The 6395-nt window shown below is 37.5% G+C and overlaps 1 protein-coding gene across 1 annotated transcript in view; it reads right to left on the reverse strand.

The window, feature by feature from the left end:
• KATNBL1 (katanin regulatory subunit B1 like 1) overlaps positions 1-6343 on the reverse strand; it is a 19824-nt gene extending 13481 nt beyond the window's left edge. Inside the window, 1 exon segment of the mRNA XM_009634169.2 lies at positions 6263-6343. The gene's annotated coding sequence lies outside the window, so the exon portion shown is untranslated.
• Positions 6344-6395: the final 52 nt, after the last annotated feature.

A 6395-nucleotide genomic window follows, 5' to 3' on the forward strand; every position in this document is an offset into this window, starting at 1 on the left:
TCTTTCCCTGCATACTCTGAGATGGTGACAGAATAGTTTTCACTCTGTGACCTCTCCACACCTCCAAGGCTTCCAGCCACCAGGCTTATAAATAAATAGCGAAGAAGTATTTTTTCCCTGAAGTTTAGAAGAAACCACAAGAACAACAAAGAACTTCTCCTCCACTTATTGGAGTAGTTGAAACCATTATTTGGACTCAAAATGGGCCGTGCATTGGAACTTGAACTTGGAGCACAACACAAAGGCAAACAACTAAACTTCTGAAAAAAAAAAAAAAGCCCAACCCAACAACCCTAAAATCCAAACAAATCCAGCCTTATATTCAGGCCAACGATGAAGGTGGAAAGCTAGGTGGACCTGAAAAAAAAAAAACAAAACGGGGTTTTTTTTGCATCTCCTATTTAAGAATGTTGCTGAGGGGAAAGCAATAAATTCCAAAAGAATAGGAAGGCCAACCTGCAACCACCAGAGCTAAACCCCATAGAATCATCCCATCAGATGCTAAAAAAAAAAATAATAATCCATAATCTCTGTTCCTGTAGAATCATTTTTGCAATGATCCCCATGACACACTGACAGCTTACAACTCTTAATCCAGAACAGCGACCTCTCCTTACTTGCTTGTTTAATAAGTGATCTCAAACTACCGTCTTCTTTCAAGCTAAGCAGTTAGTGAGAATCTGATCTCCAACATATGAAGTAGGACTATTAAACTAGAATGCTTTTTACTTAATAGAATTGTAAAATATCAGAAGGCTAGAAAGAAATATCTTACCAAGGAAACTCAATTAGCATACCAGTGTTTAATATGGGGCTCTAAAGTACCTAAGGTAATATCTCAAAAGACCTGAACTAGAGACATCTGAACTGGAGAGAGATTATTCTGGAGGGAAAGAAGTTCCCTGCAAAAAGCTGAAGATATCCAGGAGAAAAAATGAAGCAAATTGCACTTTGAAAAATTTGATACAAGAATATAATGCTGCCTAACCTCCCAGTTGGAACAGGAAAAGACAACAAAACCATTCTTTCTTTTAAGACTGGGAACAGAAACCCAAAAGGCCAACAGATGATCAGATATAAAGGAACATCTGAGGAACTGAAGTAAAACCCTTATGTCTGTGCTCATTGTCCTACAGTTTAGAGAGGTTTCCAGAGTTTAACCTGTTTTGTAAGGGTCTCTGATGATGCAGAAGCAGCAGTGAACATGTAAACAGTAATGAAATAGCTGTGGTGTTAACCAAGGTGTAGAACCTCTCCCTTAGGCTGACAAAGCACCTCAGGAAATCACAGGTGGAAAATACAGTCAGTATTTAAAGATAGCCTCAAGGAATATCCAGACTGACATCTCTGTTGTGCAAATTAGTAAACAATGTAATCAAGAATAGAATTAGTGGACACAAATGAGTAATATATTGGGAAAGATTCAACCTGGCTATTGTGAAGGCAGCTTCTACCCTGAAAAATTAATGGAATTCTTTGAGAGTATGAAGTAGCATAACATGGATAAAGGACAGCTGAATGAGAGTCTATTTGAGATTCCAAAAAGCTTCCAGAAGTCCCCCACTTAAATCTCTTAAGGAAACTAAGCAACCAAGTGATAAGAAGGAAAGTTTTTGCATGAAGAAATAGCTAAGAAACAGTGATAAACCATCTCAGCAGTTCCCACACTGAAGAAGGCCACCACAGGAATCCTGCAGAAAATCTTCATTGGTTTATGCTGTTTGATACATTCATAAATTATTTCTCAAAGGAGATGAGTAGTTAAATGACTAAGACTGTTGACGATAGAAAGTTATACCAGGCACTGAATATGAGGGCTAACTGAAGAATTAGAGAAGGACTGTGATGTACAATCAGCAGAAGCAATGATCGTACATTAATGCAAAGCAAAGCCTGTGTGTTTGCAGGCATGGGGAAATTTTGGGTTCACATATAGAATCAGAAGCTTTGAGCTAATAATTGCACCCACAACAAGATCTGGATACATGAATTTACTTTAGATAATTTGGATTGCTCAGTGCTCCACATGGATGAATAAATAGAAAAATAAACAGAACATTATTATGACAGTGTATAGAACTAATGACAGTGTATAGAACTAATTTGTGCCTGTATTTCAAATACTGAGCGCAGGTTTAGTCCTCTTCTCTTCAACCCCATCCCCAAAATAACCACCTCCTCCGAAAAAACTCAAAAGACTGCCAAGTAAAAAAGAGCTCAGACAAAGGCAAATTAAATAAAAAAAAAGTATGGAATACCTTCCATACAATGAAAAACTGAAGAGATCAGGCCTTTTCTGGCTGGAAAAAAGGCTATTTATAGCAGAGAGGGGAAATAAGATGGAGGCTTACAAAATTAATGGCTTGGTGAAGTTGCATAAAGATTGTTCGCTGTCTTGCCCAGTATAAGAATGAAGAGGCAAAAGACACTAGCTGAAGGCAGGCTCAAAACTAATAAAATGAGGTGGCTTTTTGTGCAAATTATAACCAAACTGAACTTGCCACAGGATGTTGTTGACCCAGAGGCTGACATGAGTTCCAGGGTAGACTGTGCAAATTCATAAAAAAGCAATACACTGGAAGTGATTAAACACAGAAATACAAGCCTGGTAGCACAGACACAGAGCAGAACACAACAGAAGAATCTGGTACATCCAAACCTAATACTGCTACCATAAACTTAGTCCACATCTCAAGAAACCTGCTTCCAAAGGCTTAGTAACACATGATAAAATGCTTGCTGGCCAGCAATTAAAAATACAAGTGCTAGAGAATGAAAAGCACTTTACAACTTCCATTTCCTATCTGCTATCAGATGTCATCTAGGGATAGCTAATTAGACATTACCACCCACTGTTACTTTGGGATATATATGGAGAATTTTTAAACTGGCATTAGAATCCAATTTATATGAGATCAAACAACTTATACCTTAACTTCTTGAATTTTTGACTATTCCCTTGTGATGAGTATAGCTAGTTGCATTTGTTCAGAACAATCTGTTATAGCGCTTCATTAAGGCCAATGCAACTCCATCACTTTAACAAATTTTAAAAATAAACCAAGAATAGAATGCAAGTCCCTTCAGCTCTGCCTTAGCCCTTCATCATATGAGCCTAAACTGTTTTACAACTGCAATAAAGTAGTCAGCAAATCTGAACAGATATGCACAATTTCATTAAGATGATGATCTCACATTCCACCAATTTCCCCCATCCCCCCATGGGTGACTTCTTGTAGCAGATACCAACCATCCTCCCTCCCCCATTTACTCTCCTCAATTTCAAGGAAACAGAAGGACTGGAGTAACAGCAGCTGTATATCCTGGTAAGTCAGCTCATTTGTCCCCACAGTAAATAGACGGCACCTGTGCAAAGTTTTCTTGACAGCTCTACTGCTATTTTCTAACTCTGATCTCTTCCAGATGCAATACAACTCTTCAAGTCATACCAGAATCAAGCAAAGAAAGTCAACACTAAAAGGCTTTCAAGTGCATATCTATCAAAGGCAAGTACTAACAAACTCTGCCACTCCCTCCCATCGTCCTATGTTCTGGGCACGGCCCCCAGAAAGGGACAAACTTTTCTTCACATGTTATGTAATCTACACATGTATTAACATAACATTAATTTCTTACAGAACACAGACTGGAGTACTTTGCATGACAGCAAAGCAAATGTAAAATGGCTAGGTTTCTTAAGTCATCAGTTAAATACCCTTTAAAACATTCCTCCTGCCCAAATTCTTAACAGCTATTTTTTCCTGTAGCATTTCACATACACTAGCCATCACGGATGTTCTTGTGATTCTCCCCCACTTCATATTAAATCAAGTGCAAGTTCAAGGATGACAATATTAGACTCAGATGAAAGAGTTAATTAATTGTTACTCCCCAAGTTCATGCTTTGAAAACATTCAAAATAGGTACACATCAGGGAACCAGCAATGGTCAACTGATTTCACTGAGTATTAACAGATTTAAAATGCTCATGAGAAACTTCCAAGAATGGTTATTCCAAATTTACTTCCAAAAGGGTAATTTGTCTACAAAAATAAATAAGCACTATGTTATAATGTAGAAGCAATTCTGTAAGCTTGGCATAATTTCCTTTCATTTTAACTCTGACAAATGTTACAGAATCCATCTGTCTCTCAGTTTTAGATGGCTTCCACATACTTTGAATATGAAACAGGGTTCCCCCCCATTCCTTTTTTTAGTAATTTATGCCCTGACAGTTCACCAGGTGTTAAATACCAAATTCTCTTTAAAAAAGATTTTAAAGAGTAAAAGAGCATGTTAATGAAAATTTTTTCTGCAACACCATAAAAAGTATGTCTTATATGCCAACAAGACACAATTTTTTAAAACGTGCTTATACCCATTAGTCCATTTGTTCCAGTTTAAATCCATTTGTTCCAGTTTAAAGTTTCATGTGTGGACAAAAATTACAGGAATTACATTAAATTTGCAGTAAAGACAAATACTATTTGAGTAACTAAAGTTAGCTTATTCCTACAATTTAAGCTCATTTTCTTATTACTCTTACATGTGGAATCTGTATGTGGCCTACCAGTCCAAGCAGTCATAACAAATGTATGAAAATGACCACAAGTCACAGTTTGGTTAAGTTTACTGAGGATGAATCCAGGTGTGAATTAGCTCTCCTTGTGGAGCTAGTTTAAGAGTCTAATAGCTGAAACTTATTCACATTCTGGAAAAAAAAATATTTTCTAAAAAAAGTCAAACAAACAAATACCCAGTTTTCTGCATCTCTAGGTACCGCTTACAGATATGTTAAGCTAGCATAAAGTAATATTACTTGTCAGTGTTTTAGCACTTTCTAAAGTCATCCTTTACTAATAAAAAAATGCTTTTACCTATTGATTTTCACTTACGAACACTCCAAGTTGGAAGATTTCTACTATAAAAATCTGGGAGTTGTTATATAGGAAATAAAGTTCCAATACACTGAAACGTCCACATTAATATTTTGAACTCCCACATTAATCTTTTAAACAAGCTTTAAGAAACTACTCAAAATTAAATACAGTAATTTTTTCTGTTCACTGCTCAATCCAAAGAGCTTCAAAAACCTGCAACAAGAATTTTAAAGTCAAACCCAGAGAAAGACATATTGGAAAATGCCTCAAACCCCAAACTGAGTGGAGGCATGGGTCCCACCTCACCCCTACTTGGCTGAACACAGTCCGTGACTACATTTCACAGAGCTTGGGTTCACATGACTTCTTCTGTGTTACCCTTAAATACAGTTCTATTATAGAACACGGTCCGTTTATAGTGTTCAAAAAGCCTTCTTAATTCATACTCAAGCTCCTTATCCTGGACCAACATACAAAACTTAAAATTAAAAAAAAAAGCTTATTTAAATGATTCCAATGGAAATACATTGAAAGGAGAAGTTTCAAAACTGGGTGAGAGAGTACGCAAGTATACACACACCCTAATAATACATATGTATCAGTATACTCATATATGGTTTTTAATATATACATGTAAAATATATTAATATTATTTCTAAGATATTATAATGAAGTTATAAAGTTTAGGAATTCAAACCAATGATAACTTGAGTTCAATCAAATAATACTACAGACATTTTAATCAAAACTGATTTCTTATTATCAGTGCATATAAAGTGACAGCTTTTGACTAGAACAATTTGTTCTTTCCAAGCAACAAGGCCAAAGAGGCACTAACCTGCCTTTTGTTATGCTTTAATTCTACTAAACACGGATAAATACCCTTTCTTTTTTTTTTTTCCCCTGATTGCAGCCAGGAGGAACAAAAAAACCCAGGGGAGTGGGAAAAGCAAAATTCATGTTCAAGAAGAGATGGAAGAAAGCTGGTTTTAAGCAAGCCAACTTAACCTTGCTCCAAAGCACAGCATGTGACAAAAACAGCAACAAAAAGTTTCTAGAACTACCTCCCAATCTCTCTCCTTAACAGATCTCACCACCCAAAAATTATTTTAGATCTGCATTCAAGAACTTGCCACATGACTCCAGCACCACAGTGGGAAAAAAAACCCTGAAGGCCCTTTAACAAAGTAACTAATACAGGATCTGATCGTCAAGCATCTGAAGATTCACCCCCCCCACCCCCCCCTTTTCCACACTGGAATCTGTCACGCCCAGGAAATAAATATAATCTGTCAGCAGGCCTCACACCCAGCCTGTCATCCTCCCTTTCGGTAAAACCCTTCCTGCTCTCCTTGCGTTTATCTACCATTGCACACGCTTACTTTGACCTGTGGCTGATGTCACCATTTTAGAAAAAGACAAAAGTGCCAGAGCTGGCTGGCTGGAGGCTGCCAGGGCCGAGGCCAGCCGTGCCGCAGGCCGGCCGGCGGGCGTGGGGGTCACCGGCGCGGCCGG

The sequence above is a fragment of the Egretta garzetta genome, unplaced genomic scaffold (assembly GCF_000687185.1).
Source record: "Egretta garzetta isolate BGI_Z169 unplaced genomic scaffold, ASM68718v1 scaffold2, whole genome shotgun sequence".
Classification (NCBI taxonomy): domain Eukaryota; kingdom Metazoa; phylum Chordata; class Aves; order Pelecaniformes; family Ardeidae; genus Egretta; species Egretta garzetta.